This window comes from Pseudophryne corroboree, chromosome 7, assembly GCF_028390025.1.
Source record: "Pseudophryne corroboree isolate aPseCor3 chromosome 7, aPseCor3.hap2, whole genome shotgun sequence".
Classification (NCBI taxonomy): domain Eukaryota; kingdom Metazoa; phylum Chordata; class Amphibia; order Anura; family Myobatrachidae; genus Pseudophryne; species Pseudophryne corroboree.
The window spans coordinates 236,722,102-236,746,413 of record NC_086450.1 but is presented as its reverse complement, the minus strand read 5'-3'; the positions used below and the strand labels follow the sequence as shown (position 1 = coordinate 236,746,413).

Here is a 24,312-nt window from a genome sequence, read left to right as displayed (position 1 = left end):
TGCCACCCACAAACGCCCTCTTCCTGTCAATCTCCTTGCGATCGGCTGTGCGAATGGATTCTTCGTTAAATCGATCACCCAGCAACGATCCTCTTTGTAGCCGTACGATGCACCTGTGCATTGCGGTGCATATGCACGCGCTGTAGTAACCTGTTCGCTGCGCTGTGAAAAATGGCAGCAAGCGATCAACTCGGAATGACCCCCTAAGTGTCTGGTTTGTCTTGGGATAGTTTAGTTCTAACTGAGTGAAAGTGTTTGACTACCTTATTGCTAAGCATCCATTGCAGGTTGTATTTGTTTGTGCTGTGTGAGACTTCAGACCAGCAAATTGAGTTCCAGCATAATAAACTACTTAATTTTGCCTTTTATTATTTTATTTCAAAACTGAATACTGTTTTAATTGAGTCCAATTGCTTAATGTAAGATTCAGAAACCTTGTTACCACTTACCGAAGAAGCAAAACACCCATGCCAACAGACCAATAATTTCTGTAATGCATATATTCAAAAAGCTACATTAAAAGGTCCATACACACGGTGAGACTCAGACTATGCCCGATTCTCACTATGCGACATGGACTGTGGTCGGTATTGAAAGCAAAGATGACTGTGCTTGCGATACCGATTTTGGCTAAGTGACAATTTTGACTATTTTTTACACTGCCTGCACAGTCTATTTTTGCTTGTGATGCCGATCCCGCAGGACCCCGCATCAGCATCACAAGCTGTGTACAGATGGTGCAATTGCACTAACTTTCCCTATGAATTTGACTATGTAGTCAAAATCGTAAGAAAAGTTAAGTGCATATTTCACCTTGTGTACACACCTTACCACCGTACTTACATGGGTGTTACACATGTTCCATGATTGCCTGAAATGTGCAGAGACTCTGTCCAGTGTGTACGCCGCTTTCCATACAGTGTGTACCCCAATGTATTCCCACCCTCTCCGGAGTATGGGCGCCGCCATGACATCTGCAGTAAGCTGACTTGGTGCTATCCACTCCTGAGCACTGAAGCACTCACATGACTTGATTCTCCAATCCCTGCTGACCAGGGGGTATATAACCAGAGTTCCTGCTCACATACGCGCACGCAGGGGGGAATTTCCAAGTACCTGGAAACCCCCTTTCCCGCCGATCCATCTGCGCAGCTCAGCGATGTGTCTTTTTTTTTTTTATACGCTACCTGAGCTGTCTATAACACTGCAGCAGCCGCCGTCCTTTTACTTAAACTGAGGGGCTGGCTGAAAGTACAGTAGGGGGAGCCGGAGAGCGCAGCTCCTCTCAGGCACAGGCAGTCTCCAGCTGGCCGGGTGAGGCAGTGACTGTCACTTCACTGACTGCAACAACCAGTAGGTGTGTGTCTCACTGTTCTCACATGTGTGTAGGGGAGGGGAGCGGGGTATCTTTTATAAATGACGGTGGTTGGGTCAGCACCTACTCTCTACAGGTGTGTGTCTGACTTGCATGGGGGGGGGGTTTCGTTTTTAATGATGGTGGCTTATTTACATAACTTGCTGTAAATAATTATGCTGTCTGTGTTTTATTTTAATGTGAAAGGTGAGTTTTTTGTGTGTGTGTGTATATATATATATATACATATATATATATACTAGGTGCTTCATCGCGCCCTACGGGCGCTCTTCACACCGTCGCAAGGGGCTACGCCCCCTTAACCCTTGCATGCCTTTCTGGGGTTCAATATTTGTATTATATGGAGTATTACCTGCATTCCTTTGTCAGTGGTTAAATATTGCACAATGAAAGGGTGTGCGATGGTGAAGGAGGCGCAGCCCCTTGCGACGGCGTGAACACCACCTGTAGGGCACAATGTACAGAATGTAGCGGGTGCGGGGGGGACTGTGGATGGGGGAGGGTGTCTGTAGATGCTGCGGGTGGAGGGGGTGGCGGAAGCGGGGGGGCCCGGATGGGGAAGGGTCAGGAGATGCTGCGGGTGGGGGAGGGACAGAGGAGTGGGGGCTGCAGATGGGGGAGGGGTCCGGAGGCACTGCAGGTGGGGGAGGGGCAGGGGTGCCAAGGGTGGGAGAGGGGCAGGTGCGGGGATGTTGCGTATGGGTGAAGGGTTCCGGAGGTGCTGTGGGATGGGAAGGGGCGGGGGTCGGGGTGGGGTAGGGGGTCCGGAGGTGCCGTGAGTAGGGGAGGGGAAGGTACGGGTAGTGCGGCGGATGGGGAAGGGGGTCCGGAGGTGCTGCAGGTGGTGGAGGGGCAGGTGGGGGAAGGGTGGGTGAGGGGGGCACCGCGGATGGAGGAGGGTGTCTGCAGATGCTGCAGGTGGAGGGGGGGCAGGTGTGGGGGGAGACATATATGGGAGGTGGATGGTGGAGGGGGTCTGGAGGTGCTGTGGGTGGTGGAGAGGCGGAGGAGTGGAATCCGCGGGTGGTGTAGGAGGTCTGGAGGCACAGCGTGTGGGGGAGGGGTGGGGTGCCGCATGTGGTAGAGGGGAAGGTGCGGAGGTGTGGTGCATTGGGGAGGGGTCTGGAGGCGCTGCGGGTACTGTACCTGCCAAAACGGTAGTTGGAGGGTATGCAGTAACAGGGCCAGGACAGGGGTGACAGGGTCAGAACAGGGGTGACGGGGCCAGGACAGGGGTGACAGGATCAGAACAGTGGTGACAGGGGCGATGGGGCCAGAACAGGGGTGACAGGGCCAGGACAGAAATGACAAGGACAGGATAGGGGTGACATGGCCAGGGTAGGGGCGGCAGGACCAGGACAGGGGTGACAGGGCCAGTATAGGGTTGACAGGGCAAGCACAGGGGTGACAGGGCCTGGATAGGGGTGACAGGGCCAGGATAAGGGTGACAGGGCCAGGATAAGGGTGACAGGGACATGACAGAACACAGGGCACGGGAGAGATTGGTATTAGGTACAGAACAGTGGTGACAGACAGATGTGTCTTACCGAAGTCACTGCTGCTGGCTGCTGCTGTTCCACTCCAACCTGTTGGGATCTGCTGCTGGTGAAGACTTGAAATGGCTGACTATCTCAGGCTGGAGTCCTGCTTCCTCTGCCTGTCCGCATCCCTCCCCCCCCCCCTCCTCAGTCACACACCGCAGACCTCGCGCAGCTGCTGGGCACTGTGGTAAGGGGAGACTGGGAGTGACTGGTTAGCCCCCAGGAGACGCTGCGGCTGGAGGAAGGAAGGGGTCGGAGCCTGCAAGCAGCGCGGACTTCTGCAGCGCTACCCGCCAGCTAAAGTGTGTGAAGGAGCTGGGCGCACCTCACTGCGGGTGGCAGCGCTGCAGCTAGCGGTGGGGTTGCCGGGGCTGGAAATAACAGAGGCAGTACGGAACCTGCACAGTGGAAAGTGCCCCACAAAACTGCAGCTAAGAAGCGTGGAGTGTGCCAGAAAGTGACGCTCCTCTGCGCCAGTGAGACCGTGCTGAGTATGCTGATGTGGGGGGTCAAGCACACAGTGAGCCGGTGCCCATCTGTCTGTACGGCATACCCCCTCACACACCCCCATACCTCCCAACTGTCCCGATTTTCGCGGGACAGTCCCATTTTTTAGGGTCTGTCCCGCTGTCTCCCACCCGCAGGCCACAGTGTCCCGCGGTGGTGGTGGTGTTGATGGGGGGGGGGGCAGTTGGGAAGCTCCTGTACTTGCTGTTCTGCTTAGCAGAGCAGCGGTGCATTTAGTGGAGACAGAGGGAGAGGGGGCATCAGGGGGTACGGATTAAGGGGGGGTTCCAGCAGCCGAGCCGGATTAATGGGGGGGCGGCAGGGGGTACGTACCATGGGCACCACAGTTTTCGGGGGCCCCCCGGCTGGAGTAGCTCTGTCCCAGCTCTGAAGCTCCCCCGTCCTGCCAGCAACAGCGGCAGCATTGTGCTACAGTCAGCACACGCTGCTGCGTGTTGGCAGGTCTATGGTGTTGCAGGGAGGCAGCAGTCTCCCTGCTTTCTTCTGCCTGTGCGGGTGTGTAGGGGGGAGTGACCACCTCCTCTGGATTTACCCCTAGCTGAGGGGCCAAAATCCAATAAAAAAAAAAAAAATCCCGGATTTTGCATAAGGGGGCGTGGCCACGCGGGCCGCGATTAGGCCACGCCCCCAACCCACAGCAGGCACAGCAATGAGATAGGGCCCCTTGTCTGAAGTGCCATGGGCCCCCCAGACTCATAATCCGCCCCTGGGGGCATGCCAGCAGCTCACAGAGCGCTGGGCATGCCCCCTCACTGACGAAAACGGGGCCCTCCCGTGAAGCCACGCCCCCTTTTCGCTGTGTGTGTGTGTGTGTGTGTGTGTGTGTCCCTCCTGCCTGAAGAAAGTTGGGAGGTATGCATCCCTGCCTGTGCCATGCCCATACCATCTGCTTCTGCTCCTGGTCTCCTATAGATTTGTCCAGATCTGTGACTCATTTGAATAACTCCGCCCACTGTTGTGACTCCGCCCAGCGTTAGCAAATGAAGCACAAAGTCACAGATCTGGGCTATTATATAGGAGATATATATATATATATATATATATTGCTGTCTGTGTTTGTTATATACATGTTTGCTACAGTGTGTGTATGTATATATATATATATATATATATATACATACACACACGCGTGCGCGCACACACACACACACACAGTGTGTATGTTGTGTGTAGCTATGTGTGTGTTTGTGACATAGATATAGCTCCGTGATTGTTTGTGACATACAGTACATGTGTATAGCTGTGTATATATATATATATATATATATATATATACACACACACACACATACATACAGAGGAGTGCCAACATTACTGTGTGTGTGTGTGTGTGTGTGTGTGTGTGTGTGTGTGTGTGTGTGAGAATTTGTGTGTAATATACTTTCTCCAGGTGCTGCATTATTACTCACGCCTGTTCGTTAGCTGCCTGCAGCAGTATCAGTGCCATTCTATCTGCATTGGAAATCCTGCTTTATTCCACAGCTGTCTCCTGCTTAGCCAATCCTGGTTTCATTGCTGCCAAGTAATTGCTAACTGCCTGTGTGGTTCCAACACCTGTTCACCATCGGTTCCCAGGCCCATCGTCATCTGCTTCTGTTCACTATCGGTTCCCAGGCCCATCGTCATCTGCTTCTGTTCACCATCGGGTCCAGGGACTATTATTGATTTGCTCCTGCTCACCATCAGTTCCCAGGCTGATCATCTATTGCTCCAGTCTACCATCGGTTACCAGACCGACAGTTGTTAAACCTCTGCTCATCATCTGTTTCCAGATCGAACATTTCCCAAGAGACTTTTCTAGAACCAGAGACTCTATCAGCTTCCACGCTGATTCTTATGCACATACCACTATTATTACAGTTGCCTTTGTTTCCTGTGTGTTTTCTCAATAAATATAATATGCGCACATGCGCAGGAATCTACTTCAGCCTCCCTGCTTTCTCCATCGCACCACCACTGACCCGCTAGTGCCCCCTCCGGGAGCAGACACAAATACAGACCTGACAAAACGCCCCTGATCGGTGGGCGTCTTTTACCTTTCTGGGCGGCTCTTCACATGCGATTTTTAGCAAAAGCAGTTCTGACCAATTTCTGTCTCAATAGTGATCCAAGCTGAATGAGGTCCTAAATTTGAAATATTGGGGGAAATGTAATAGCCTGCAAAGTGCAAGCATTGGCGCCTGATGTTTTAAAGGAGCAATCATTTAAAAGTCATTACATTTCCCCTAATATTTCCACTTTATATCCTAACCTTACTGTGTCTTAATATATAGGATGTGTCCTTTACACTTTACACACACAACTAACAGGAGTCTGGAACCATGTTTCTCACATAACATTTAGGAGCTGATTGGCTGGAGCCCCATTTATCATATCATTAACGATGAGTTTTATCATTAACAAAGAGTTTTATCACTCGTTGATAAATGAGCCCCATTGTTTCATCAAATTGGAAGTAGATGAGAGATATTTGAAGGTGTATTGTTCCTGCAAATGGTTTCTTACAGGAAAAGTGTTCACTTAAGGCCTAGTCACAAACTTTCTATCGTTAGATGTATAGAAAGTCATCAGCTTACTAGCCAGCTATCCCTGGAAATTTTTGTGGCCATTGCAGTTCTTGAGGTATACAATGTCTGTCTGAAGTGACCAACAATCATTTGCGTCGGGTGCAGGGGTTGTGGCCTGCTCCTGGGTGTCACCCACGTGCCCGTTCTTTGCAGTGACTGGAGCCGGGTGTTGCAGTGTGATATTCCTCTGCAGCACTCAGCTCCTGTCACACAAGAAGAGCCAGCACCCACATAGCCCAGTCTCTGGGGGCAGCCAGCATCTCCGGGGATGCTGGACACGCTCCTGGAGTGAAGAAACGGAGATCTATGTGAGGCCATGCCCTTTTGTTAGGCCTCGACCCCTTTAGTGGCCGGGCCTCCAGTGCGGCGAGAGCAGTTCAGAGTGTGCACAGGGTGTCACCACACCCAGTGACGCCTCTGGAACCAATATAATAGAATGCAAATTTTTGTTAGAACTAATTAACTTATTTATTAGATCCTGTAAGTCTATAGAGATCTATTCTAAATACAGCAGAGGATCTTTAGAATTAACACTCAAGGGAAAATGTATTAATGCTGCATTTGAAAAATTGGTTAGGAGCTGATTGGTTGGTACTTTATCTCTCTCCAAGATTTGATACATATACCCCTCAATGTTAAGATTTAACTGTCCGGACAGATGGACAGTTACTTGTTCCTCCCTTCTCTTTTGATAAAATGTTACTGCTGTTCTTCAGCTGTAAATGCCTGAAATGCTGAGATTGGACTTTCATCCTGACTTTTCCCTGGACAGATCCCTTGAGATTCAGGTTGGGCTTCCTTGAGTCTGTATGTTGCTGTCCTGTAGACTTTCTTTTGCTGGATCAATGGGAAAAAGCATTTTTTTCCCTCGGCCATCCCTGTGAAAAATTAAATGAAGTTCAAAAGGTCGTCGGCTCTTCCTTTGTTAGAACTTCCCTTGAAAGAAAGTTAAAAAAACAGGGACAGACAATGAGAGAAAAACATAAGTAGACCCTTCTCACAAGGGCTGATGTTATGAGAACCTTCCCATGAAAAGCTCCTCGTTTCTGTGTTTCTCAGTAGAAATACCTATTCCCAAGCGTTCCCTGGTGGGAGACCTTCTTTATGTTATATTAAAAAAGCAATTAAGTGGTGTTTATGCTGCTGACAGAGGCATGGCGCAGAATGTGTTTATGGCCTCTGTTTGCCATTAAAGGATTAAGTTTAATGATTTTCAAGCTTCAATCATATGGGGTGTAACATCTGTCAACAGTGCAAGAGTTCCTAAATTTTCACTATATATATATATATATATATATATATATATATATATATATCAGTGGATATCATCAACAATATTTGATAACGTTTGAAGAGCACTTGCCACCATTGTGATTGCCTCCCCCCGATGGACAGGTAGAGATCTCAGCACATTAATAAAATGTAGACTTTGCCCCTCAACTAACAGACCACTAGCCTATACCAAGGCTTCTTATTGGTGACATTGGGCTGACAATGTCCATGATTAGCATATTAGTCTGGGCAATTAGCATGCTAAACAGACTGCATAACATACTAATTGTTCGATCCATAGAAAATCTTCCTGGTATACATACAGAGATGGATTTAAAAAAAAAATGTTTTCATGTCACTAAAGTCTATTCGAAGTCTGTAAATTACAGAAGAGAACCTGTCACCTCAATAATGAGTGTCCGGGAAGAAGAGATGTACAGTTATAAGAAACTGATTTGAGATATAACATTTCTCAAGGATCAGCGACATAAAACCACATCTAATACCATGAAAACATAGTGTAATGTTATCAACAGAAGTAGATAGGTGACAGTGCGCTGCTAACAGCTGCTATTCGGGTGTCACTAGATGGAGGTTTCTCCACCCTCCAATCAAACAGACAACTACAAACATATAGGATACCAATGAGTCAGCGCTGTGTGGAGGTCAAAACAGTCGTGTTCTTGTCGTCTCTTTCTTTTGACTCAATAAACCGAAAAAAATAAAGAGATATGTAGGACATAGTGCAGTACCTTAGGTTAAAAAGTTTTAATCACACATAGTCACAATACATAAAACAATGAAAATAACTAGATGACATCATGGAATAAACCACTTTCTGTCAATTAGGTTGTACAGCACATGCTGTTTGGCATTCTTTGGTGGACTAAATCCTGCACAGGTAAGGACAATGGGTAATTACCAAGAGTAGGTAAGAACTGGCAATAGACAGTTCTATAAGCGTGTAAACATCAGGCTTTTCCGGCTGCAGCAGGAGAGTTCTCTATTGTCAATCCGCCTCCCTGATCTGGCATAGATCGTATCACGTCCTCCTTTGGTCAGGTACGTCCACTGGGATACCCACGCGTTCCGACCCTGCCTGGGTCTTTCTCAAGGTCAGCTCCCTTTGTGAATGCCTTGTCTGTCTCCCAATCCGGTTTATAAATCCCTCTCTCCCTTCTAATTGGTCCCGGCACAGCTGGTCGCTATACAAAATTATTCCTATTAGTCTCTGACACTTGTGTGTCGGGAACACCTCCCTATGACATCTTGTCTGAGTGTCTCCAATCAGGGTAAAGCAAAGATCCGAACATCTTACATATAATTGGCCTCCAAGGACATTGAAAGATCTAAGCAGTCCGGGATTTGAATTGAATGTCGTCACTATAGTAACCACTGACACTAATGTACTAGATGCCACAGTGATCGCGGAAGAGAATGGTTACTGCGACAACGAAAGTATACAAAACAACAGTCATATGACCGATGACGCGGTGACGCACGCTTTATCATGTGACTGGAGGACGAGATTCTAGCCGTGTTCGTATAAAGAAAGTGGACACATGACTAGAGGAGATGATGAAGTTTTTTCCAGAAATCACGTGACCGGACTGTGGGATCTTTGCTTTACCCTGATTGGAAACACTCAGACAAGATGTCATAGGGAGGTGTTCCCGGCACATGAGTGTCAGAGACTAATAGGAATAATTTTGTATAGCGACCAGCTGTGCCGGGACCAATTAGAAGGGAGAGAGGGATTTATAAACCGGATTGGGAGACAGACAAGGCATTCACAAAGGGAGCTGACCTTGAGAAAGACCCAGGCAGGGTCGGAACGCGTGGGTGCCCCAGTGGACTTACATGACCAAAGGAGGACGTGATACAATCTATGCCAGATCAGGGAGGCGGATTGACAATAGAGAACTCTCCTGCTGCAGCCGGAAAAGCCTAATGTTTACTAGAGAACTCTCCTGCTGCAGCCGGAAAAGCCTAATGTTTACACGCTTGTAGAACTGTCTATTGGCAGTTCTTACCTACTCTTGGTAATTACCCATTGTCCTTACCTGTGCAGGATTTAGTCCACCAAAGAATGCCAAACAGCATGTGCTGTACAACCTAATTGACAGAAAGTGGTTTATTCCATGATGTCATCTAGTTATTTTCATTGTTTTATGTATTGTGACTATGTGTGATTAAAACTTTTTAACCTAAGGTACTGCACTATGTCCTACATATCTCTTTCTTTTTCGGTTTATTGAGTCAAAAGAAAGAGACTACAAGAACACGACTGTTTTGCCCTCCACACAGCGCTGACTCAGTGGTATCCTATATGTTTGTAGTTATAGTGTAATGTTATGCCTCTTAATCTGAAGGTCTCGCCCCCTTCAGTTGCCAGAAGTCATTGACGGTGACATCTCTGAGCCAGCAAAGAACTAAGCTGCTGCCTTCATTAGAAATGTAATTTTTATATTTATAATTGTTTATCAATAATGCACAGCATAGTTTATGTCCAAGTGCAACTTGGGGGTATATTTACTAAAAATCGTGTTTGTGCCGATTTGCTGGGAGTTTAATCTCGATTTTTATCGGACGTATTTTGCTACAACTTTTTGAATCCATTTTCGGTAATTTACTAATCTGCCGAGTTTTCGTATTTTCCAATGTCGATGTGATTCGTATTGTCGGGCAGTGTTTTACGGGAGTGATTAGTAAAACACTGCCAGACATAACACAATGAAGCCCGGCCGGATCAGTGAGATCCATGCAGGGCTTCATTGTGCACATTATGAGAAGTGTTTAAAGAGTTAAAAGTAAAAAAAAAAATTGCGTGGGGTGCCCCCTCCTATGTATAACCAGCCTCGGGCTCTTTGAGCCGGCCCTGGTTGTAAAAATACGTGGGAAAAAATGCGTAGGGACCCCCATATTTATACAACCAGCACCGGGCTCTACGTCAGGTCTTGGTTCCAAAAATACGGGGGACAACAGATGTAGGGGTCCCCCGTATTTTTAAAACCAGCACCGGGCTCCACTAGCCAGAGAGATAATGCCACATCCGGGGGACACTTTTATATCGGTCCCTGCGGCCATGGCATTAAACCCCCCCCAACTGTCCCCCCCCATCCCTGATAGCCTTTGTGTAAAAAAAAGAATATTGTTTCTGTTGCGGGGTACACTGGGCTACACAAGGATTAACATCGGGGTGTAAAATAAGATCTTGATCCGAGGCACCAACAGGCTCAAAGCTTTGACAGTTCCCACGATGCACAGCGCTGCCTCCTCTATAACCCCGCCTCTGTGCACAGGAGCTCAGTTTGTAAGTTGGTGCCATGCAGTAAGCAGGCAATCAACAGGGGGCTGCCTCTTGCAGCCCATTTATAGCTTTATTTGAAGAACAGAAGAAAGAAATACTTTTAAGACTTCAAGGGCTGCAGCGTTTAATGTCAGAAAGACATTCCCTGCTGCAGCTCCATCACCCCCCAGTGGCGCTGTATACTCCCGTGCCCTGGTTGCCGGAGGCTCCGGTCTCCTTCTCGTTACTCACACACACCCACCGCTGCCCTCCAGGATCGCGTGGCCGCTCATTCAAGGGGAGGTAAGGGGTCTCTTTGGCCGCTGTTACCACGATCCGGCGCGGCTGTGGCGTGGACACTGTTACTGGGCAGCCGCTCCACTAGCCACCGGGGACTCTGGGCACAGGTGGGGGGTTTTTACCTCTGAAAACCCCCTTTTTTATGGCCCACAAGCGCCCGGTGGGGATGCCAGCAGGGGAAGTAGGCCTAACCTGTAGCCCCTCCCCCAGCCCCAGGGCGCCATTTCTGTGAATGTTCCCGCCTTGGAGCTGTATATCTTTCCCTCACTCCCTGTCAGCCGCCATCACACATGGAGCTGAGCTGTTCTTGGGACTATTGGGGCAAATCCTCCTCTGTAAAGCCGCCTGATCGCCAGCGCTGTGCATTTTACATGACACTTAAGTATTCTACCAGTCACTGGGACAGTGGCCCTCATTCCGAGTCGTTCGCTCGGTATTTTTCATCGCATCGCAATGAAAATCCGCTTAGTACGCATGCGCAATATTCGCACTGCGACTGCGCCAAGTAATTTAACAATGAAGATAGTATTTTTACTCACGGCTTTTTCATCGCTCCGGCGATCGTAATGTGATTGACAGGAAATGGGTGTTACTGGGCGGAAACACAGCGTTTTATGGGCGTGTGGATGAAAACGCTACCGTTTCCGGAAAAAACGCAGGAGTGGCTGGAGAAACGGGGGAGTGTCTGAGCGAACGCTGGGTGTGTTTGTGACGTCAAACCAGGAACGACAAGCACTGAACTGATCGCACAGGCAGAGTAAGGTTGAAGTTACTCAGAAACTGCAAAGTAGTTTGTAATCGCAATATTGCGAATACATCGGTCGCAATTTTAAGAAGCTAAGATACACTCCCAGTAGGCGTAGGCTTAGCGTGTGTAACTCTGCTAAATTCGCCTTGCGACCGATCAACTCGGAATGAGGGCCAGTGTTAGTTAAGAAAGAGTGCATACATTCTGGGTTGTGTGGGTACAAACACCCTGTGATATACATCCAGTGTTCACTGTGCTTTGTTATATCTATTGTTGACACATATAGCTATACTGAGTATTACTTTGTATTGCTAGTCCAGTGAAGTTTTATGACGCATAATTTCTGCATGATATGCTTGTGACTATATATGTGTATGTGCATGTAGCTGCTGCATGGCTGCCCTATTGGGTATTTAACTGAGCGTGCTATTCCTATATTCCATAATCTGTGGGGGCTAAGTGTATAAGGTTTTTCTGTATAATATAGGATTTTTTTCACAAGATATACTTGCTGTGTATTTTTACTTTTGATTTATAATCACCCTATATAGCTCTTGGACTCCCGGTAGTTGTGCTGCCACATTCACACTTTACGGGGAGTTCTTGCTAGGTATATCGCTGCTACAAATTGTACCAGGTTGCCCAATATTGTGCTTACTATTATGTCAGCTACAAGAGGTAACGGAGCTGGGGCTTCTCCCACACCATGTTGTGATGATGCTGCAGGCATTTTGGAGGAAAATTTGGCAGCAGAGAGTTCAGGTTCAGGGGGTTCCTTACCCTCCAGTGGGGCTGTAGCACCAGGGGCAACAAATGACCCACCTTGGGCTACCTTTTCCACGCTGTTAAACACGCTTGTAACTAACTTGGCGCCCCCTGTGGGACCACCTGTGCCATTGCAGCAGTATTTGGTCCCTGCTATTAATCCGCCATGGGCAGATCAAATCTCTACTCAGTTACAGCATTTGAACTGGTCACTGACTAAATCTAAGTGTCACTCTCGCCCGCCTAAGACTAAGTCGTCTTCTAAATGGGCCATTACCTCCTCCCAATCCACTGTTATCCCGGACACGTCCTCTGACGAGGATGGTGCTTATACTGATCCCACAGACACTGACTCAGATGTTTCTGATGGGGAAGGGTAGTCATTGGTGGATGTCCCTGATCTGATTGAGGCAATTAGGCTCATTCTTCAGGTGTCTGATGATTCTGAGCCTGAGGCTGTCTCTAAAAAGCCGGATAGGTTTAAACGTAAGAAGGTGGTTAAACAAGTTTTACCTCATTCTGAACACCTGGTTGACATACATCAGGAATCCTGGGAAAGTCCGGGGACAAAATTCACACCAAATAAGAGACTGTTGGCTCGCTATCCTCTCTCTTCAGAGATATGTAAAAATAAGATTTTAAACCTACCGGTAAATCTTTTTCTCCTAGTCCTTAGAGGATGCTGGGGACTCCGTAAGGACCATGGGGAATAGACAGGCTCCGCAGGAGACATGGGCACTAAAAAGAACTTTAGGTATGGGTGTGCACTGGCTCCTCCCTCTATGCCCCTCCTCCAACCCTCAGTTAGAGAAACTGTGCCCAGAGGAGACGGACAGTATGAGGAAAGGATTTTTGTTAATCTAAGGGCAAGATTCATACCAGCCCACACCATCCACATCTTATAACATGGATATACGAACCAGTCAACAGTATGAAACAAAACAGCATCAGCCCGAGACTGATCAAAACTGTAACATAACCCTTATGTAAGCAGAGACTATATACAAGTCTTGCAGAATGTAGTCCGCACTGGGACGGGCGCCCTGCATCCTCTGCGGACTAGGAGAAAAAGATTTACCGTAGGTTTAAAATCTTATTTTCTCTTACGTCCTAGAGGATGCTGGGGACTCCGTAAGGACCATGGGGATTATACCAAAGCTCCAAAACAGGCGGGAGAGTGCGGATGACTCTGCAGCACCGATTGAGCAAACATGAGGTCCTCATCAGCCAAGGTATCAAACTTGTAGAACTTTGCAAAGGTGTTTGAACCCGACCAAGTCGCCGCTCGGCAAAGCTGTAATGCCGAGACACCTCGGGCAGCCGCCCAAGACGAGCCCACCTTCCTAGTGGAATGGGCCTTTACAGAATTTGGTAGCGGCAATCCAGCCGTAGAATGAGCCTGCTGAATTGTGTTACAGATCCAGCGAGCAATAGTCTGCTTAGAAGCAGGAGCGCCAACCTTGTTGGCTGCATACAGGACAAACAGAACCTCTGTTTTCCTAACCCGAGCCGTTCTGGCCACATAAATTTTAAATGCCCTGACCACATCAAGGGACTCGGAATCCTCCAAGTCCCGCGTAGCCCCAGGCACCACAATAGGTTGGTTCATATGAAAAGATGAAACCACCTTGGGCAAAAATTGAGGACGAGTCTGCAACTCCTGTCTATCCACATGGAAAACCAGATAGGGGCTTTTGTGAGATAATCCCGCCAATTCCGACACTCGCCTTGCCGATGCCAAGGCCAACAACATGACCACTTTCCAAGTGAGATACTTTAATTCCACCGTTTTAAGAGGTTCAAACCAGTGAGACTTAAGGAACCGTAACACCATGTTAAGGAGGTACAAAAGGAGGCTGGATATGCAGCACTCCCTTCACAAAAGTCTTCCGGAAGAGAAGCCAATTCCTTCTGAAAGAAAATGGATAGGGCCGAAATCTGAACCTTAATGGAGCCTAATTTTAGGCCCAAATTCACTCCAGTCTGTAGGAAGTGAAGGAAACGGCCCAGATGGAATTCTTCCGGAGGAGCATTCCTGGACTCACACCAAGATACATACTTCCGCCATATACGGTGATAATGTTTTGCTGTCACGTCCTTCATAGCCTTTATCAGAGTCGGAATGACCTCATCCGGAATGCCCTTTTCAGCTAGGTCCGGCGTTCAACCGCCATGCCGTCAAACGCAGCCGCGGTAAGTCTTGGAACAGACAGGGCCCCTGTTGTAACAGGTCCTCTCTGAGAGGAAGAGGCCACGGATCTTCTGTGAGCATTCCCTGCAGATCCGGATACTAGGCCCTTCGAGGCCAATCTGGAACAATGAGAATTGTCTGTACTCCTCTTCGTCTTATGATTCTCAATATCTTGGAGATGAGAGGAAGAGGAGGAAACACATAGAACGACTGGAACACCCACGGTGTCACCAGGGCGTCCACTGCTACCGCCTGAGGGTCCCATGACCTGGCGCAATACCTCGGTAGCTTTTTGTTGAGGCGTGACGCCAGTGACGTGCGGTGAGGTCTTTGGCTGGGAAGGCACATATATATCTACATCTGCCCCCTCTCTCACTTGAGATGTGTGTGCAGGCCAGAGTGTAGGTGCCGCTCAGGGCCGGTGCAAGGGTGTTCGGCGCCCTACCTCCCTTAACTCATAAAGGGACAGCGTGCATCACAAAAGAGGGGTGTGGTCTCCCAAGGAAGGGGCGTGGACACAATAGCACCTGAGAACAGTACCTCCAATTCAAATTACGCCACACTGTAGCGCAATCTTATTCACATTACACTGTATGCAGGCAGGGACGCTGAGGGGGAGATACAGGGAGGGTGAGGACAGGAAAGCTGACGGGGAGGGTGAGGGCAGGGACGCTAAGGGGGAGATACAGGGAGGGTGAGGGCAGGAAAGCTGACGGGGAGGGTGAGGGCAGGGACGCTGAGGGGGAGATACAGGGAGGGTGAGGGCAGGAAAGCTGACTGGGAGGGTGAGGGCAGGGACGCTGAGGGGGAGATACAGGGAGGGTGAGGGCAGGAAAGCTGACTGGGAGGGTGAGGGCAGGGACGCTGAGGGGGAGATACAGGGAGGGTGAGGGCAGGAAAGCTGACTGGGAGGGTGAGGGCAGGGACGCTGAGGTGGAGATACAGGGAGGGTGAGGGCAGGGACGCTGAGGGAGAGATACAGGGAGGGTGAGGGCAGGGATGCTGACGGGGAGTTAGAGGGCAAGTGAGGGTAGGGTTGCTGAGAGGGAGTTACAGGGAGGGTGAGGGCAGGGACGCTCATGGGGTGTTATAGGGAGAGTAAGTGCATGGATGCTGACTGGGTGTTAGAGGAAGGGTGAGGGTAGGGACACTGACAGGGAGTTAGAGGAATCCTGAGGGGTGAGTTACAGAGAGGATGAGGGCAGGAATGCTGATGGGGAGGCTGAGGGCAGGGACGCTCATGGGGTATTATAGGGAGAGTGAGTGCATGGACGCTGACAGGGAGTTAGAGGAAGGGTGAGGGTAGGGACGCTGACAGGGAATTAGAGGAATCATGAGGGGCGAGTTACAGAGAGGGTGAGGGCAGGAATGCTGATGGGGAGGGTGAGGGCAGGGACGCTCATGGGGTATTATAGGGAGAGTGAGTGCATGGACGCTGACAGGGAGTTAGAGGAAGGGTGAGGGTAGGGACGCTGACAGGGAATTAGAGGAATCATGAGGGGCGAGTTACAGAGAGGGTGAGGGCAGGAATGCTGATGGGGAGGGTGAGGGCAGGGACGCTCATGGGGTATTATAGGGAGAGTGAGTGCATGGACGCTGACAGGGAGTTAGAGGAAGGGTGAGGGTAGGGACGCTGACAGGGAGTTAGAGGGATCATGAGGGGCGAGTTACAGGGAGGGTAAGGGCAGTAGAACTGAAGAGGGAGTTACAGGGAGGGTGAGGACAGGGGCCTAAAAAATAGATTAGAATAAACAAATGCTCTAAATCCCCCCAACAGTCACTTACCAGATATGTGCAGTGCCTCCTCACTTCTTCAGTCTGTCACACGTGGGTCTCTATCAGTGATTGTGCGGGACAGGACTCTGAGCTGATAGTGTGGTTTCCACTCACCACCGGCAAAGCTCTTGACTGTGGGCTGGGTCTGGATCCCATCTTTATGTGCCTGGGGGGGGGGGGACATGGCACACACTTTAGTTAGAGGGGGGGACACTGCACACACTTTAGTTAGAGGGGGGGACACGGCACACACTTTAGTTAGGAGGGGGAGGGGGGGACATGGCACACACTTTAGTTAAAGGGGGGTACACGGCACACACTTTAGTTAGAGGGGTGGACACGGCACACACTTTAGTTAGGAGGGGGAGGGGGGGACATGGCACACACTTTAGTTAGAGGGGGGACACGCCACACACTTTAGTTAGGAGGGGGAGGGGGGACATGGCACACACTTTAGTTAGGAGGGGGGGACATGACACACACTTTAGTTAGTAGGGGGAGGGGGGGACACGGCACACACTTTAGTTAGAGGGGGGGACACGACACACACTTTAGTTAGGAGGGGTAGGGGGGGACACGGCACACACTTTAGTTAGAGGGGGGGACACGGCACACACTTTAGTTAGGAGGGGGGGACATGGCATACACTTTAGTTAGGAGTGGGGGGGCATGGCACACACTTTAGTTAGTAGGGGGAGGGGGGGACACGGCACACACTTTATTTAGAGGGGGGGACACGGCACACACTTTAGTTAGAGGGGGGACAGAGCACACACTTTAGTTAGGAGGGGGGGACATGGCACACACTTTGGTTAGGAGGGGAGGGGGGGACATGGCACACACTTTAGTTACGGGGGGGACATGGCACACACTTTAGTTAGGAGGGGGGGACATGGCACACACTTTAGTTAGGGGGGGGACATGGCACACACTTTAGTTAGGAGGGTAGGGGGGACATGGCACACACTTTAGTTAGGGGGGGGGACATGGGACACACTTTAGTTAGGAGGAGGGGGGACATGGAACACACTTTAGTTAGTAGGGGGAGGGGGGGACACAGTAGACAGATCTGCCGTTCCGCTCTCCCCCCTCCACCCTGTACCGCTGCTGGTGCGCCCCATGTCTTCCGCTCTCCCCCCTCCTCCATGTACTGCTGCTGCACTGTGTCTTCCGCTCTGCCTGTGTGTGTCAGGCGCCGGTCCGGCAGCGGCAACAAGGACAGTGCTGTGCCGTGAATAAGGAGGCAGGGAGCCGCTCTTAATGAAGTCAGCGCCGCATCCCGGCGCCACCGCAGCAGTACCTGATGGGTCTCGTCGCTTCTTCTGGCCGCGTCTATGTGATTGGACCAGCGGATCCAGCACTGGATCCGCTGTCCAATCACTGGTGCCTCGCTAGCAGGGGCGTGCTTTCCCTGCCAGCGAGGCACTTGTAGTGCCGCATTCCCCTTCTTTTGTAATGTGCTTTTACAGCCCAGCGCATGGCCCCGCCCCCCCGCTTTGTCCCTGTTTCCACTGGCTACGGGAGGCACTAGCTATTAGTGCCTCCCAAACTAATTACATGGACTACAATGATTATAATAATATAAAGTGGATACATATGACACAGAATATGTGTCATATGTATCTGCTTTGTATTATTGTAATAATTAATGACAGGGGAGGCACTGCCTCCCCTGACTGCACGTCCCTGCGTGACGCCATCATGTCTATCTGAGGCAGTCCCCACTGACTTGCAATCTCTGCGAAGACTTCCTGATGAAGTCCCCACTCTCCTGGATGTAGATCGTGTCTGCTGAGGAAGTCTGCTTCCCAGTTGTCCACTCCCGGAATGAAGACTGCTGTCAGAGCGCTTACATGATTTTCTGCCCAGCGAAGAATCCTGGTGGCTTCTGCTATTGCCACTCTGCTCTTTGTTAAACCTTGGCGGTTTACATGAGCCACTGCGGTGATGTTGTCTGACTGAATCAGAACCGGTAGGTCGCGAAGCAAAGTCTCCGCTTGACGAAGGCCGTTGTATATGGCCTTTAATTCCAGTACGTTGATGTGAAGACAAGCCTCCTGGCTTGACCAGAGACTTTGGAAGTTTCTTCCCTGTGTGACTGCTCCCCAACCTCGGAGGCTCGCGTCCGTGGTTATCAGAACCCAGTCCTGAATGCCGAACCTGCGACCCTCTAGAAGGTGAGCACTTTACAGCCACCACAGGAGAGATACCCTGGCCCTGGGGGACAGGCTGATCATCTGATGAATCTGTAGATGTGACCCGGACCACTTGTCCAGAAGGTCCCACTGAAAAGTCCTCATATGGAACCTGCCGAACGGAATGGCCTCGTAAGACGCCACCATCTTTCCCAGAACTCGAGTGCAGTGATGCACCGACACCCTTTTTGGCTTCAAGAGGTCCCTGACCAAATTCATGAGTTCTTGGGCCTTTTCCATCGGGAGATAAACCCTTTTCTGGTCTGTATCCAGAATCATGCCTAAGAAAGGCAAACGGGTCGTCGGAACCAACTGTGACTTCGGGATATTGAGAATCCAGCCTTGTTGCTGCAACACCCTCAGGGAAAGCGATACGCTGTTCAGCAACTGCTCTCTTGATCTCCCTTTTATTAGGAGATCGTCCAAGTACGGGATAATTGTGACACCCTGCTTGCGGAGGAGCACAATCATTTCCACCATTACCTTGGTGAAAATCCTCGGGGCCGTGGAAAGCCCAAACGGCAACGTCTGAAATTGGTAATGACAATCCTGTATAGCAAATCTCAGGAACGCCTGATGAGGCGGATATATGGGGACATGAAGGTATGCATCCTTTATGCCCAGGGACACCATATAATCCCCCCCTTCCAGGCTGGTTATGACCAACCTGAGCGATTCCATCTTGAACTTGAACCTTTTTAAGTATAGGTTTAAGGATTTTAAATTTAAAATGGGTCTGACCGAACCGTCCGGTTTCGGGACCAAAAACAGGGTTGAATAAAACCCCATCCCCCGCTGAAGCAGGGGAACCTTGACCACCACTTGTTGAAGACACAATTTTTGAATTGCATTTAAAACTATCTCCCTCTCTGGGAAAGAAGCCGGTAGGGCCGATTTGAAAAACCGGCGAGGAGGCACCTCTTCGAATTCCAGCTTGTAACCCTGGGAAACAATTTCTATTGCCCAGGGATCTACCTGTGAGTGAACCCAGACGTGGCTGAAAAGTCGAAGACGTGCCCCCACTGGGGAGGACTTCTGCTCCTGGGAACTAGCTGTAGTTGGCAGCTTTTTCCCCCTGCCCTTACCTCTGGCAAGAAAGGAAGGTCCCCGTACTCTCTTGGGTTTATGCGATCGAAAGGACTGCATCTGATAATGTGGCGTTTTCTTAGGTTGTGAGGAAACATAAAACAAAAAAGTTGATTTACCTGCAGTAGCTGTGGAAACCAGGTCCGTGAGACCTTCCCCAAACAATTCCTCACCCTTGTAAGGCAAAACCTCCATATGCCTCTTCGAGTTGGCATCACCCGTCCATTGTCGGGTCCATAGGGCTCGTCTAGCAGAAATCGCCATAGCGTTGGCTCTGGACCCCAGTAGGCCAACGTCTCTCTGAGCATCTCTTATATATAGGACAGCATCCTTAATATGACCCAGGGTCAATAAAATGGTTTTCTTATCCAGCGTATCTATATCAGCAGATAAGGTATCTGTCCACGCTGCTACAGCGCTACAAACCCAAGCCGACGCTATCGCCAGTCTGAGTAATGTACCAGTATGTGTGTAAATTGACTTCAAGGTAGTCTCCTGCCTGCGATCAGCAGGATCCTTGAGGGTTGCGGTATCTTGAGATGGCAGCGCTACCTTTTTGGATAAGCGTGTCAACGCTTTGTCCACCCTTAGGGAGGATTCCCACCGTATCCCGTCCTTAGCCGGGAAAGGATATGCCATAAGAAACCTTTTGGGAATCTGCAGTTTTTTGTCCGGAGATTCCCAAGCCTTTTCAAATAACTCGTTCAGCTCATGAGAAGGGGGAAAGGTTACCTCAGGTTTCTTTTCCTTATACATGAGCACCCTCGTGTCAGGGACAGAGGGGTCATCTGTGATATGCAACACCTCTTTTATTGCAATAATCATATAATGAATACTTTTAGCCAATTTTGGCTGCAACTTCGCATCATCATAGTCGACACTGGAGTCAGAATCCGTGTCGGTATCCGTGTCTACAACCTGGGATAGTGGGCGCTTTTGAGACCCAGAAGGCCCCTGCGACATAGTAAAAGGCAGGTCTAGACTCCCTGTACATTCCATGGACTCTGCTTTGTCCAACCTCTTGTGTAATAAATTCACATTTGCATTTAAAACATTCCACATATCCACCCAGTCAGGTGTCGGCGTTGCCGACGGAGACACCACACTCATTTGCTCCACCTCCTCCCTAGAAGAGCCTTCCGCTTCAGACATGCCGACACATGCGTACCGACACCCCACACACACAGGGAATCTCTAATCTGGAGACAGTTCCCCCACAAGGCCCTTAGGAGAGACAGAGAGAGAGTATGCCAGCACACACCCAGCGCCAATAACTTTGGAAACTAAAATTCCCAGATAGCGCCTTTTATATATATATATATATATATATATATATATATAAATATATATATATATATATATATATAGATCTATCTTGATTGCGCCAAATTATGTGCCCCCCCTTCTTTAAACCCCTCTGTCACCGTGTTCAGCAGGGGAGAGTCCGGGGAGCCAGTTTCTCAGCGTGTGCTGTGGAGAAAAATGGCGCTGGTGCGTGCTGAGGATCAAGTCCCGCCCCCTCAGCGGCGGGCTTCGGTCCCGCTCGAATCCATTCAAAAACTGGCGGGGGAAACCCATATACAGCCCACAGAGCCACTATATCTAGTTTTACCAGTCCCAGAGGTGTAAATTGCTGCCCAGGGCGCCCCCCTGCGCCCTGCACCCTTACAGTGCCTGCCGTGTGTGTTTTGTGTGGGAGCAATGGCGCGCAGCGTTACCGCTGCGCATTACCTCAGTGCAGATCTGAAGTCTTCTGCCGCCTCTGAAGTCTTTTATCTTCTTATACTCACCCGGCTTCTATCTTCCAACTCTGTGAGGAGGACGGCGGTGCGGCTCCGGGACCAACAGCTAGGAGAGACCTGCGTTCCGACTCCCTCTGGAGCTAATGGTGTCCAGTAGCCTAAGCATTTAAGTAGGTCTGCTTCTCTCTCCTCAGTCCCTCGATGCAGGGAGCCTGTTGCCAGCAGGCTCCCTGAAATTAAAAAACCTAACAAAAATTATTTCTTTCAGGAAACTCAGGAGAGCTCCCTGTAATGCACCCAGTCTCCTCTGGGCACAGTATCAAACTGAGGTCTGGAGGAGGGGCATAGATGGAGGAGCCAGTGCACACCCATACCTAAAGTTCTTTTTAGTGCCCATGTCTCCTGCGGAGCCCGTCTATTCCCCATGGTCCTTACGGAGTCCCCAGCATCTCTAGGACGTAAGAGAAATTTGGGAAAATCCTCCGCCTGTAGATTCTCATGTGGCACGCATGGTAGTTTCTTCTGCTCTGCCAGTAACTACCGTCACCTCTCTGAAGGAACCGACGGATAGACGTGTGGAGGGCTGTTTGAAACCGATTTACACCCTAACGGGGGCTGTGCATAGGCCAACCATTGCAGCAACATGGGCTGCTGAAGCTGTTGAGGCGTGGGCTCAGGAGCTAGAGGCAGAACTGCCTTCTAACGCATTTGAGCATGCTCGAAAGTGTCTCTCATATATTACCACGGCTTCTCTGTACCTTAAGGAGGCAGCATCTGATGCCGGGGTGCTGGCGGCCAAGGCTGCTACTACGTCCATCTTGGCCAGACATATCCTTTGGTTGAGATCCTGGTCGGTGGATATGGATTCCAAGAAAACCCTGGAGGTGCTTCCTTTCAAGGGAGACATTCTCTTTGGAGAAGACCTCAATAAGATTGTGGCTGATCTGGCTACTGCTAAAACAGCTTGCCTACCTAGTACGGCTCCTTCAATGCAGAAGGCTAAAAGTACTTTCCCTTGGCCCTTTCGTCCTCCAGGTAAAGCAAAAGGTCAGGCGTACCCAAAGCAAGCTCGTGCTTCCAGACCTGCCAAGCCCAGACCGAAACGCGCCTGGGCTGCCCGTCAGCCTGCTTCCAAAACTGACAAGCCTGCCACATGACGGGGCGGGCCTCCCTCTGGGGGATCCCAGGGTGGGGGGCCGACTTCAAGGTTTTACCCAGGAATGGTTGAAGACCACTTCCGATGCCTGGGTAAGGGAAGTCGTCACTCAAGGTTACGCCGTACCCTTCAAGAATCGTCCCCCTCATCGATTTTGCCTGACAGATGTTCCTCTGGACCTGACAAAGGTAAACACTCTGCATTCGGTGGTACATTCCCTCCTGACCACAGGAGTGGTAGTACAGGTGCCTCTGGCTCAGAGAGGCAAGGGGTACTATTCACCGCTGTTTCTAGTCCCGAAACCAAATGGGTCCTCTCGGCCCATTCTCAATCTGAAGTCCTTGAACAAGCATGTGCGGGTCTCCAAGTTTCATATGGAAACTCTGCGCTCTATTGTTCTGACCTTGTAGCCTGGGGACTTTATGGTCTCCCTGGACATACAGGATGCCTACCTGCATATTCCTAATGCGGTGTCTCATCAGCAGTACCTGAGGTTTGCGGTGGGCAACCTTCATTACCAATTTTGTGCGTTACCCTTTGGTTTGACAATGGCTCCCCCAAAGTTATGGCAGTCATGACGGCTACACTCCGCCGTCAAGTGGTCAGGATCCTACCGTACTTGGATGATTTATTGATCCTGGCAAATTCCCCAGAACTTCTCCTGTGTCATCTCGATCTGACGGTCCGGTGCATGAAAGCCCACGGGTGGCTGATCAACTGGAAGAAATCTTACCTGGTTCCTGCTCGGAGCATGTTACATCTGGGAGCGGTATTGGACACTCACAACCAATGGTTGTTCTTGTCTCAGGAGAAAGTCCTGAAGCTTCAGGACAGGATTCGATGCTTCCTATCTCGTCCGCAAGTGTCGATACATTCGGCAATGCAAGTGCTAGGTCTTATGGTGTCAGCTTTCGACATGTTGGAGTATGCTCAATTCCATTCTTGCCCTCTGCAGGAGTTAATTCTGACCAAGTGGGACGGCCTGCCTCACCGGATCAGATCTCAGATGATCTCCTTGTCTCCGGAGGTCCGCCTGTCACTGAGCTGGTGGCTTCAGGACCACCGATTGAGCAGGCGCTGTCCCTTCTGGATATCCAACTGGTTCCTTCTGATGACGGATGCCAGTCTGAGAGGTTGGGGCGCGGTGTTGGAACAACACTCTCTTCAGGGTCGGTGGACCACAGAGGAGTATCTACTCCCGATAAATGTTCTGGAACTGCAGGCAGTGTTCAATGCGTTGACAATGGCCCAGCATCTAATACAGAACAGACCTGTTCAAGTACAATCGGACAACGCCACCACGGTACATGGCGTACATAAATCATCAAGGCAGCACTCGAAGCTGCATGGCAATGAAGGAAGTATCATGGATTCTTCAGTGGGCAGAACGCTATCTGCCGGCCATATCTGCAGTGTTCATTCCGGGGGTCGTGAACTGGGAAGCAATCGTCAGGACGTACACGGCGGAGAATAGAGCCTCCGTCCAGAGGTGTTTCAACTTCTCGTGAACAAGTGGGGCCTTCCGGATGTGGACCTGATGGTGTCTTGACACAATCACAAGGTTCCGGTCTTCAGAGCAAGGACAAGGGATCTTCAAGCAGCGTTCGTGGATGCTCTGTCAATTCCATGGAACTTTCAGCTGCCGTACGTGTTTCCTCTGGTGTCACTCCTGCCCAGAGTAATACGGATGTTCAAGCAAGAAGGAGGAAACCTACTTCTGATCGCTCCAGCGTGGCCCAGACGGCACTGGTTCTCCGATCTACAGGACCTCTCGCTCGATC

The 24,312-nt window shown here is 50.0% G+C and overlaps 1 long non-coding RNA gene across 1 annotated transcript in view; it reads right to left on the bottom strand.

The window, feature by feature from the left end:
* Window positions 1-6,506: 6,506 nt before the first annotated feature.
* LOC134945026 (uncharacterized) overlaps window positions 6,507-24,312 on the bottom strand; it is a 488,035-nt gene continuing 470,229 nt past the window's right edge. The window contains exon 8 of the long non-coding RNA XR_010182029.1: window positions 6,507-6,889. This is a non-coding gene — a long non-coding RNA (uncharacterized LOC134945026). The remainder of the gene's footprint in view (window positions 6,890-24,312) is intronic.